Source organism: Antrostomus carolinensis, unplaced genomic scaffold, assembly GCF_000700745.2.
Source record: "Antrostomus carolinensis isolate BGI_N321 unplaced genomic scaffold, ASM70074v2 scaffold18845, whole genome shotgun sequence".
Lineage (NCBI taxonomy): Eukaryota > Metazoa > Chordata > Aves > Caprimulgiformes > Caprimulgidae > Antrostomus > Antrostomus carolinensis.
The window spans coordinates 2151-13825 of record NW_010315908.1 but is presented as its reverse complement, the minus strand read 5'-3'; positions in this window follow the sequence as shown (position 1 = coordinate 13825).

The window sequence follows — 11675 nt, the reverse complement described above, 5'->3', positions numbered from 1 at the left end:
AGAGCAAGCTTCACCAACTGATTATTCAGACTATCTTGCAAGTAAAGTGCTTTTAGTGTGAGTAACTGCTACTGAGGAATTTCTACATTTAATTCCTTCTTCTCTAGCCTAGATGATAGATGTCTTGAATGTATTTATGTGCATTGGATCTGTGTGAACTTTTGCATGTACTTACGTGTACTTACACGCATTTGATCTACAGTAAGTAGATCATTAGATCTACAGGAAGTAGATTCACTTTGTGAAGCAACTCAGTAGATCAGCAACACTGAGCTGATGTTGAAGCTTCTTTCTGGATTATTAAAACCTAGGAACCTTTGTTATTTGGTTTTTTTTAAACTATGGAACAAAAAAAAATACTCTTCATTCCATTTTGTGTGTATTCCTAATATGGTCATATTCCAAAATATAGTTAGATCACTGTGAATCTACTTAGTCTAAACACTTGGGAAGAAGGGTATAGTTTGAAGAAAGTGCAACATACAGGTCTTAGTTTGCTGGAAGGAATAAATATATACATGTTTACTTCATCTAGGCACTTTGCACCACAATAGGCCTTTTACACCATGTCTCACATGGGTTTTTTATTTTTTCTGAAGAAAGTGTCAATACACACTGTAACGTGTGCTTAGGTTTGCTATCAAGTACTGTCTAGCTATGAAGATATAAAATAATCTATTTTTTCCAAGATTTTTGTTTAAAATTGCATTTCGTTACTGCATACTATTTTTTTTTTTTTTGCAAACTATGATTCTGAAAATGTTTTTATCTCTAAAAAAATTCTTACCTCTTCCTTTCTGGAAAGGAGATAACTTTGTATGTCTTAATTCTTGTTGGATATCAGACCAAAGACGATGGTTGTTGTGTATCCCAGCCTCTGTGCCTCTTTGAAAAGCTGGATTGCTTTGAACTGCTGCCATCAATTAGACACTTGGACTCCATTGGCATATTTCTTCTTTGCATCTTTGCTAGTACTTGGGAAGAAGAACATGTTTTGCATAATTAAAAATCCATTTAAGGTTGTTTGAAGGAATGAACGTCCCAAGTCGAGGAGTTGGGGTGGGGGTGCCGTGGAAGGCTGCATTTGTGTTGATGTTACAAAGCTGATGGAGTATAAACAGACTGCAAAATTTCAAGATGTATATCAAAATGTACTGAGCTGTATATAATTGAAATAAACTTATTTTATACTTTAAATTGCCTGTCCAGAGCACTCTTTATAAACCTGCATAAATATTTATTTAAATTAGATAATTTCAAAAAAACATTTTTCTGCAGCTTTCTTTGTTACATTTATTGCATTGTGGTATGTAGCTGGAAGAATTATCTTACTAGGAATGTGCAGCCTTGGTGTTTGAGGACCTTTAATATGTGATGGCACCTGTAACTAAACCCGTAACAGGACTGTAAACCTGGAACTCTTTTCATATGGCTTCTCTCCAACTTACAACAGTTCCAGTATGGTTTCTGTAAGTATTAGCAGTTTTCCTTCTTAAGGGTTCACACTAAATGCTAATCTAAAAAGTCAAAGATCTAAAATAAAATAAATTAAAATCTCTACTTATTATGCAGCAGTGTTTATTTAAAGATTTCTCTCTGCTGTACTTGGAACAGTAATATATGGTTTAATGTTGAAAGTATTTTAAATGTATTTCTACTTAAATGTTAAATGCACCTAAATATCTAATTAAATGTGCTTACATGGCTTCACCTGTAATTGTGGGTGGATCTATAAACAACTCTGAGTTAAATTAGGCACATGTCAGTATTTCCTGTATTTTTTTGTAGGAGTTTGTTTCTAACAGGAATGGTTGGTTGAGGGAATTAATGGTGAGCTGTTTTTAACTCGTTTTCCACTTTAAGAAAACAGAGCATCTGTAAGAGACATCCTTTTTAAAGCCAAGTCAGAGAAGGAGAAACAACTCTAGTCTGAACTGTCCATGTGCTAGCTTTTATCCCACAGTAACTGGCCAGCTCTCAGTGAAACTAGGGTAGGAGCAAGAACACGAACAGGCAGCACAGACCAGCTGATGGGCTAGAAATCCATCCTTGGATGTTGGCTGCTTGGTACCTCTGCTGGCAGCTGGTCTCTGACTTTTGGAATTGGGCAAGGACCAGGGAGGAGAAGGTCTTGGTATTCTTTACCTCTTTGATTTTGCCTTGAGTATATGCACACTGAGGGAGAGGTCTCCCAGATAAATCATCTTGAAGATAAATGGAGCTGCTAGATGTTATATTAAAAATTTAATAATTTAGATATTATATGCCAGCTAGCGTTGAGTGAAACGTGTGCCATTCGAGAGGGAGAGGAGGCAGTGTCTCAGGAGGAATTACCTAGAAAATGCATCTTTTGTAAGATTACATGATTGAAACCAGGTTTTGGCATTTTCCTTTTGATGTCTAACAGATATAAGAAAATATCTAGCTTTTCCTTTTCTACATTGGTTTTGACTTTCAAAGACAGCAAAATCTCAAGATTGGTGTTTTCATTGGTCTGACATGAAACCAAGAAATCATGAGGTGAACTAAACCAAGATTCATATTTGCTGCTATTCTGTTAGCCATTTTGTTTTGAGCAGGGACAGTCTGCACCACTCAGAGTGTAAGATTCGTGTCTCAGAGTAGCTCCAGAGCTCCAAATGCTGCTGGGTTTTCTGTTCCATACCGAGTGCCATGTGTAGCCTGTAGCCCAGGTTTGGTGCATTACTGTGAAATCAGAGCTAACCTAAAATGCTTTCAAAAGCAGTAGATGAAGAAACTTTTTTTTTTCCTTATTCAGCAAGTAATAGTGAAAGGTCTTGGTCAATATTTCCTTTATTTTGGAAAAGAATAGTCTTTCTGTCCCCCTCAAAATCAGTATTGCAAGCTGATGGCTTCTAAATCCCATGCTTATTCACTGTCCCAACAGCCTGTATCCCTCTTCTGGGAAAGAGAGGAAGGCATTCCTCAGTATTTTTTTTTTTGTTGTTGTTTGTTTTTTTCATGATCTAAAATAAATTGACAGATCTGGAGAAGGAGTATCACCCAACCTGCTATTGATCTGACAGTTTTTGCAAACTCTTCTGAATAGCTACTCAGAGCTCCTGCTGTGATTTCACGGGATGCCTTCCCACCCCTCCAAGTACAGTTTTACCCCTTTCATTTCCATTAGCATTAATTACTTGTTGGGCCACACATCAAACAAATCATTCAGGTTAAAACCAGCTGCTTTCCACCACATGATCCCCTCCAAGTAAGAAGAGACATCAAGGATCTGTGGTTGATGAGAGGATGTTAGGTCAGTTGTGCCACTGAAGCAGCACCCAAGTTATCCATACCTGAAGTCAGCTGCATTACCAAGGTAATGAGAAGAGTCGTTTGACTTACAAACAGGCCTGTACAATAGCAGAAGACACTGGTAGCCACCACCACCCCTGTCTGTCCTGCTCTCTCCCAGGCCTTCCCAGGCCCAGCTCCTTGATTCAGCCCTTTGTTAAGCTCCTTCACATACAAAACCCATGAACTGGTGCAGGGAGTAGCCTGGGAATCGTGTTACTGAAGTTAAATTTAATTGTGAGAAGAATGTCACGCTCTAATTACTCATTTTAGTGGCTTCAGATGCGAAATAAGGACAATGACTGTTACAGGTGATAACTGTAATTAGCTGCTTCATGTCCTCATTCAGTAGATGGCTTTTTTTCTGCTCACCTGTTCTCAGGGTCCTCAGATGCTTGATTTGTTGGAAAAACGTCTCCTAAATGCAAAAATAAGATGTCTCTGCACAGATATCTATTAAAGCTAAAGTAATTTTTCCCGTGTTACTGTGGGGTTTTAAGATAAGTGAAAATTAAGAGAACTTCATCTGTACATGCAGAAAACTTTTCTAAAAAAATAGCAACTTTAGCAAACTAGGTTTTTTTCTGTGGCCTTGTAAATCCTGCTGCCAGCATGTCATCTGTCCCACTGGGGTGCACAAATGTCTGTAAGGAGGGAAGAGAGAACTGCTGGTGAGAGCAGATTTGAAGGCTTATCCCAAAATGCTAACATCCATTTTGTAGGGTAAGGGGTTGGGGGAAACTGGTGTGCTTCCTTACTGGAAACTGGAGATGTCCTCACTTCAGGCAGGCACTCCACAGCAGTGGTTGTGTTAATAAAAGTTACTTAGCTATGTGCATGACTAAGTTATTTTCAGGATCAAGGTGGATTATTTGGCCCCTTTGGAGTTGATAAGTTTGGGTTAATTTTGTAGTGGCCTAGAGATTTTCTTCTGCATCAGTCCTTGATCTCTTTCCAACCTTTCTTTTACTGTTTGCTCTCCTTGCTTTCTTTGTTGCCCTTTATTTTTCTTCCCTTTCATCTTTGATAGAATTTCTGTTTTAAGCTTCCCTTCTTTCCCATATAGATACATGAAATTGTTTTATTAATATTTTGAATGGAGGTTATAGGTGTAAATTTTAGTTACTCTTGATAATCAGCTTACAAAAGTTTGGTTTGTTGTTTTTGGTTTTGTTTTATTTTGGTTTCCCATGTCAATGCTCAGGTATAACAATGTTGTGTTTTACAAATGGCTAAAAAAAAATAAAAAAATAAAAAGGATAAGACTGGAGGAGGTTCAAAGTGAATGCATAGAACTGCTGAACGGGGATGTCGCTTGAAGATCTGTATGTGGGTATTGCATCAGAAACCAAGGTAAAGGTTTTATTCCATGCTCTAGGATGACACCTGGTATATGGGAACTTGTGTACCCAGGAGGGGAATGACTCCTTGCATTATTACTAGCTAATGGACTGTACATGTCTGCCATATAGAAGGATTTTAATTTGAAAACTTCAGTTTTCTGTACTATTTGATTCAATACAGGTTCTTTATTCCCTTTACTCTGTGTGTTAACTAGAAAAAAGGGGGAACCACAAGGCTTTGGCCTGTTTAGGATTTAACAATGAATGAGGACTACAGTTTGGGTATTTTTAAAGCTTTTTAAAAATACTTAAAGTCTATCAACAGAATTTACTTGGTAAAAGCCCACCAGCCTTTTATCTGTAATTTGTCAATTGCTTTCCTTAAGTCTAGAAAAAGATTTTTTTTCTTAAGTGATATTTGGATTTTAACCATTTAATTAACAGGCCAAACCTTAGAGCTCTGAACACCCAATGACTTGGTTCTGCACAGGTGACTGCTTACTGGCAAGGGAGGCAAGCTAAATAAAACTGCAACAAACATACACGTCAGACTCATGGAGTAAGGCCTGCCTGAGGTCAAGATATCCTCTTCTCGTGAGCATACTTGAATGCTGTGTTCCAGTGTACTTCTGCTGAGGTGCACCTGAACAAACTAAGGTTGTTGATTAATGAAGATAATTTCAGTGATAAGAAAATTTCTGATTTGAGGTTTGGTGCATCACAGAATCACAGAATGTCGGGGATTGGAAGGGACCTCAAAAGATCATCCAGTCCAACCCCCTGCCAAAGCAGGAACCTAAATGAGATTACATAGAAAGGCGTCCAGGCGGGTCTTGAATGTCTCCAGAGAAGGAGACTCCACACCCTCCCTGGGCATCCAGTACCTGCTAAAATGCTTTCACATTTTGCACCCCTTAATAGGGAAAAAAACCAAACCAAACCAAAAGTGATTTGGTTACTTGCTTCTAGTTCTTTTTTGCAGTTGTCTCATTCTGTAGCGTGCACTTTATTAATGAATGCCACACATACACACCTGTGCTGATCTGTAGCACTGCCAAGTTCAAGTGTAGCACAACGGTTGGTCCAGATTGGATTATTTTATGCATGCTTGATCACCAGGAGAATCGACTGTGGAGGAGGATTAAAGAGAAAAGAATGTTTTACCAGACTGCTGTGTTCGAAACAAAAAACAATTTAATGGACAAATATTTCTCTGGTTATGATACTGGTGTTAACACAAAATGTCATTGTTTAGTAAAACAAGTGAAGATTTAAAGTGCTGAGAACGTGTTTAGCTCTGATTATAGGCATTGACAGTATTTTCATGATGTTAAACTGTAAAGATTTGTGAGATTTTGTGTTGCAGTTGTGTTTGACCCTAGAGTTCTTGCATGCTAACCTAACGTAGAAGATTAGCCTCTTTGCATGCAGCTGGCTGCTGCTACTGCCGTGACAAGCATGTTCTGTGAGAATGGCATAACCTCCCCTGGCTGCAGCCCCTTCCCAGCCCTGGCTGTGGCCTCATTTCCCGTGGTACGTGCATAATTACCTTCATCATTAGTTTCACTAACCTTAACGGTTCGGTCTTCACATCAGACGCACTCTGAAACGTGCGGCTCGATCAAATCAGCACTGAACTTTCAGTTTTCTCTTTCAGACAGGCTGAAAAAACTCATTGATGAACGAGAATCGTTACTAGACCAGGTAATTACAGGACAACTGAAATGCTGTGTGTTTACTGAATCTGTGATAAGAACAGGAGAGATTAAAATAAGTCAGAATAGCCCTAACGTGAGGTGGAGAACAGCAGAGCCTGTCAGAACGTGTGCTGGGTTGCTCTTGCTGAGGACTTGTAGCATTGCTTGACGTTTCATTCTTCCTCTGAAACACTTCTCGTGCGTGTTAACTCAGGATACAGGGGAAGAAAGACACAACAAGTGCCTGTTCCGTGTCATATTCAATGTCTTCAGTCATCTAAAACTCCTTCTCCTGGAGTGTTTCTGAAAAAAAAATAATTGAGATTGGCCAAGCCCAAGGGAAAAACAAATATGGTCCAGAAATTGTAGAAGCAAATTTTTTATCTCCCAGAGTAAGCCAGTTGCTGGGTCTGTGGGCAATGGGCCATTCGGAAAGAAGCGCTGGAGGAATTACAGTAGATGAGTAAATAGCAATTAAAGTCATTATTGCTTATTAATTATTTAAAAATAATTAAAGTTATTATTTTTATTCTATAAAATATGCTTTATATTCCATGGCGGATATAAAGCTTATTAAAATATTTTAGCTGATCTGTTTCTCTGCAGGATGCTCTGTGCTTTCATTTATGGACTATATCCTTGGCCATCAGAATTCACACACAACCAAACACACTTTTGGGGTTTTAAGAATGTTTTACATTAATATGCCTACAGAACATTTATGGCTTTTTCTAATAAAACAGTTGTCTTCCGCTCGTTGTGTTTAATCCTTAAAATGTTCCCAGTACTAAAAATGAGTCATTTGTCAAAAGAATTTCTAGGAAAATATTTTGTGACTTTTTTTTTTAGTTATTTAGGTTTTAAAAATATATAATTTGTTATATAATACTTGAGTGAATGTGAGTACTGAGCCACAGTTTTCCCATATTTTAATAACTAATTACTTTGTGCCCTTCAGGTTAAAAAATTAAAGGGACAACTGGAAGAAAGGCAAAAGAATGGCAAGATGGAAAATACACAGTCAGAAGATGAAGTTCTAGAAAATGGGACAGACATGCACATGATTGACCTCCAAAGTGAGCTACATTTTGATTTTATGAGAACTTTTGGGTCCTGCATGTGAGTGACAAAAAGGTTCTAAGAAATGGAGCAAGGCTCACATGGCTCTAAGAAAAAATGAGCCTCTGGTTCTAAGGGAATTTCAAACTGGGAGTTGAGGGAACAGTTTTCCTTTGTTTGAACAAGATCACAATTGGCAATCTCCCTTATGTTCCCCAGGAGAGCTGAGGTGAGTTCCTGGTTAATTCTGCTTTCAGAGTGGTCAGAAGGGAATAGCTCCCATCTGATGGGCACTTGCTACTCTACCTCTGCTCCAAGCAGATCCCTGTAGTGTGGAAATTTTATGACAGACTTGTTACAAGACACTGTTGATGCTTGTTCTGACATCTCTGATAAATCTACAATTCTTCTAGGAGATGCCAACAGACAGATCAGTGATCTCAAATTTAAACTAGCAAAGTCTGAGCAAGAGATAACAGCATTGGAGCAAAATGTAAGTTCCTGGCTTGTTTTGTTTGTTGAGGCATGGTGAGGATGCAAAGAGAAAGCGCATTTTATTATCTGATAAATGAAATCACGATTCCTGTGATTTTTCCCTTTAAATAAGAAGCAGGAGTGTTGGAGCATCAGGGCAGCTGCACTTAAGTCATGAAGACTAAAATGTTTTCATTTATGTGTGGGGAAGGGTGAATATATTATTCATCTTTATTGAAGGAGAAACGTTCAAAGACAAAGGTATATTGAGAGCACTTAGTGAACTCTTCAGAATACCTCCTTATGCCGAGCTATCGATGATTTTTACATGGCTCCTGGCATGTGATGTAGTATATATGGATTTTATACAAGACTGGTCAATTTTGACTGTTTGCTCTTGTCAAGAGTACGTCAGTGATACTCTTGCTAAGAAAAAATTAGTCAGTGGACTGTATTTTTTGTTGCTGGAAGCATATTAAATTGGGATATGTATAAAAAGTCTGGAGTAAGTTACCATGGCCAGGCTTCCTTGGTTTTGGTTTGGTTGTTTGGGTTTTATCTCAAAATATTGACTTTATTTTATTAAAGAAGAGTGAGCATCTCTCTGGTTATTGCTTAACTTATTAGTGGAAGAGTGAACATCCACTTTAGAGTAACTGAACTTCAGAGAAACTTCTTGGTACAGCTTTTAATGGAGAAATTTTGCCTTCACCTTAGGTAATACGATTGGAAGGTCAGGTAGCCCGATACAAAACTGCTGCTGAAAATGCTGAAAGAGTAGAAGATGAACTGAAAGCAGAGAAACGCAAACTACAGAGAGAGGTAACTCTAAATGCAAACTGGCAGTGCACGGGGGGAGACCAGTCTGTCTGGTGCATTTTAGAGGAGGAACTACCCTCCTTGGCAGAGCAAAGAATAAACATCTGCCTTCTTAATTGCTTTAGTTATTAATTCTAAATGTTTAACCAAACGTTCAGCACTCAGACTAGAGTAACAGTCACAGCTGTGAACTCCCACTGCCTTTTTCACTGTTCCTTCCCAAACTGACTTGCAGTGCCTTGTTTTGTACCCGAGTCAGTTCTCTGGAGCAAACTCACGTTCTTCTTGTGCAGGTTGAATCTAGAAGCAGCTTTCAAACGCTCAGGTTTCAATGCTGCTTTGCAGCTCTGAATGTTCACACAGTTTGACACCCATCAAGCTGAAGAATTCCTGTTTCTACTTTGCTGTCCTTGTCCTTTGTTGTACCTGAAGGCTCATTACTTCGGGTGTTACAAATTCTGGGGTTGTAAATACAAATCACTGGTCTTTTTAGAACATGTGATTCAGAAAACAGCAGTAGAAGGCTGGAAATCCTGCTGTAAGGTTAATTTGGGTGCTATATAAATTAAAGCACAATGCCACACCTTACCAGGAAAGACAGTCTAAGCTTTCAAGTTTCAGAGTCTAAACTGCTAAATGGATATGAATCGTTCTTATTGAGCCTGGTGTTCTTGCTCTGTCAATCCGTTCATGCCTGTTTGCTGTAGTGAGTCCATCTGCAGGCTCTGGCCATGTTTTTCTCTCTATTAAAACACTATCTTTTAAGCTGGTTGCTATTTTTTACCTTGTCTTACCAAACTTCATGTGTTCTCCAAGTAGCTGCTACAACCAGCTTCAATACATTTGTCAGCTTCTTTCACACCTGCCTCCTGAGTTTTGGTTCAGTGTGGCCCTTTGCTTTTTTTGAATACTCCTCTGCCTATAAATACTGCTCTGTGCAGTCCACCTTTCTCCCCCTACCCCCATCCCGTGGTGGGTTTTATAGAAAACTAAAGCAGCTGAAACTCAGGGCTGTACTTCTGAGAACCAGAAGCATGAAAGCCAGGCGATGAGACAGGCAGCAGATCTCTCTGAGCATCCGTGCCTCGGAAGTTGAGGCAAACTCTGAGCCATTTGTTCAACATTCTGTAAATACCCTGCATTCTTGGCATCATGCTTAGCAAATATCTGTGTGTGTGTGTGTGTGGCCTCCAAAGCAACAGCATGGGCAGTTACACAACATTTAACTCTAGTACTAGGAATTTTCAACTGCTCTGTCTTGTAAGGAAAATCCAGTCATATCGCCAGTTAGTGTTGGTAACTCCAAACCTTGCTTTATCTTTGGAAAGGGAAAACAGTGTGAAAGTTACGGGGTTTTATTTCTGTTTCCTTCCTTCAGCTTCGTTCAGCATTGGATAAAACCGAAGAGCTTGAAGTCAGCAATGGTCACCTAGTAAAACGCTTGGAGAAGATGAAAGCCAACCGGAGTGCTTTACTGTCTCAGCAATAACCACCAGCTTCTGATAGAAGCTTCTTACTACTTGACAGAATCAGAACAACATTGCAGATGCTTCTGTCTCTTGCTCTTCCGGGATGCTTTGTGTCATGCCTTCTGAGAACAGACAACTCCACATTTTGCTACGTGCCACCCAGCTGTGGTTCTCTCTAACGCGGATTCAAACCTGCTGCACTATAAACGTAGGAGTAGCTGATCCAAATGGCTGTGCCTGCGGGGGACCTTCTACACCATCCTTGGGGTACATTTGAAGTACAATAACCATCTATCATATAAAGCAGCACTTTGGACATCACGTTAAGTTCTCCATCCGGAAGGCGCAGCAGCCATTTGTTGCCATTTAAAATGGCATTCAAAGAAAACACTTTAACTGGACTGGAATTTTGTGTCTTGCTGAAAATTTAAAACAAACAACAAAAACAAAACACTGTAAGTTTTGGACTTTCTCATGACAGTATCTGTAACTTAGTGACTACGGTAGAGTTATTCATAGTAGGTTTTTCATTTACAAATCACTGTGGAACCACAAGCCATTACAAAGCAAAACTCCTTCAGTGGAAACCATGGAAGAAGATGGTCTTGGAAGCAAAAGTGACCTTAAATGACTTTGCCAATAAAACAAAGGTATTTGGAGGGATTTTTGCACCAGTTGAATCATAAGACTATTTTATTTCAGGGTAAATAGGCAATAGCTTCATTGAATTTTCAACTTTTATTTGTATTATTTAATCCTTGCTCTTGGAATGGAAGTAAACTACTTTTAAAGGATGTAACGTTGCATTAATAAACCAGCATAAGGCCGTGTTTTAAGAAATGGTGGGTTTTGCACTTAGATCACTCACTTGGATGCATTTCTCAAAGCAAGTGTCATTTTCTTAAAGTATGTAATGGGTTTTTTACATCAGAAACTATCTACTGGTCCATGAACTACTAGGAAACTACGCCGCTACAACATACAGGTCTAATTTTTTAAAAAGTTACTGATGAGTAAAGAAGCACTTTAGAAAATATTCTTGCCTGTGGTTTTTCTACAAGTACAGACGTAGCGAATTATTTCCTTCTAAGGAAATTGTAAAGGTTGTAAAGGTCATTGTAAAGGTTTTTCCACTTTTCATGAAAAATAACAGAACCAATAAAAATGTTGCAGGCAATTTATTGTACACAACTAGCACTACAGCTCTGGTTTATTGGGAATTGTTCTGAATGTACTACTCAAAGGAGAAGAGCAGTTACCTGAAGAATAAAGCTGCCCTTCCCTCTTCTGCCCTAACAGAAAAGCTCGCACGTAAGGCAGGCGACCAGTCCCTTAGGAACCTGCTCACGCTGCGAAGCGGCATCTCCTCTTCCACAGGAGCAACCTTCTGTCGATGCCAACTGCCTCAATAGATATGGTTCTACCAAGCCAATTCCAGACCTGGGAGACCATTGCTTCTTAACTTGGTCTTTAACTTGGTCTTCAGATTCTCTGGTCCA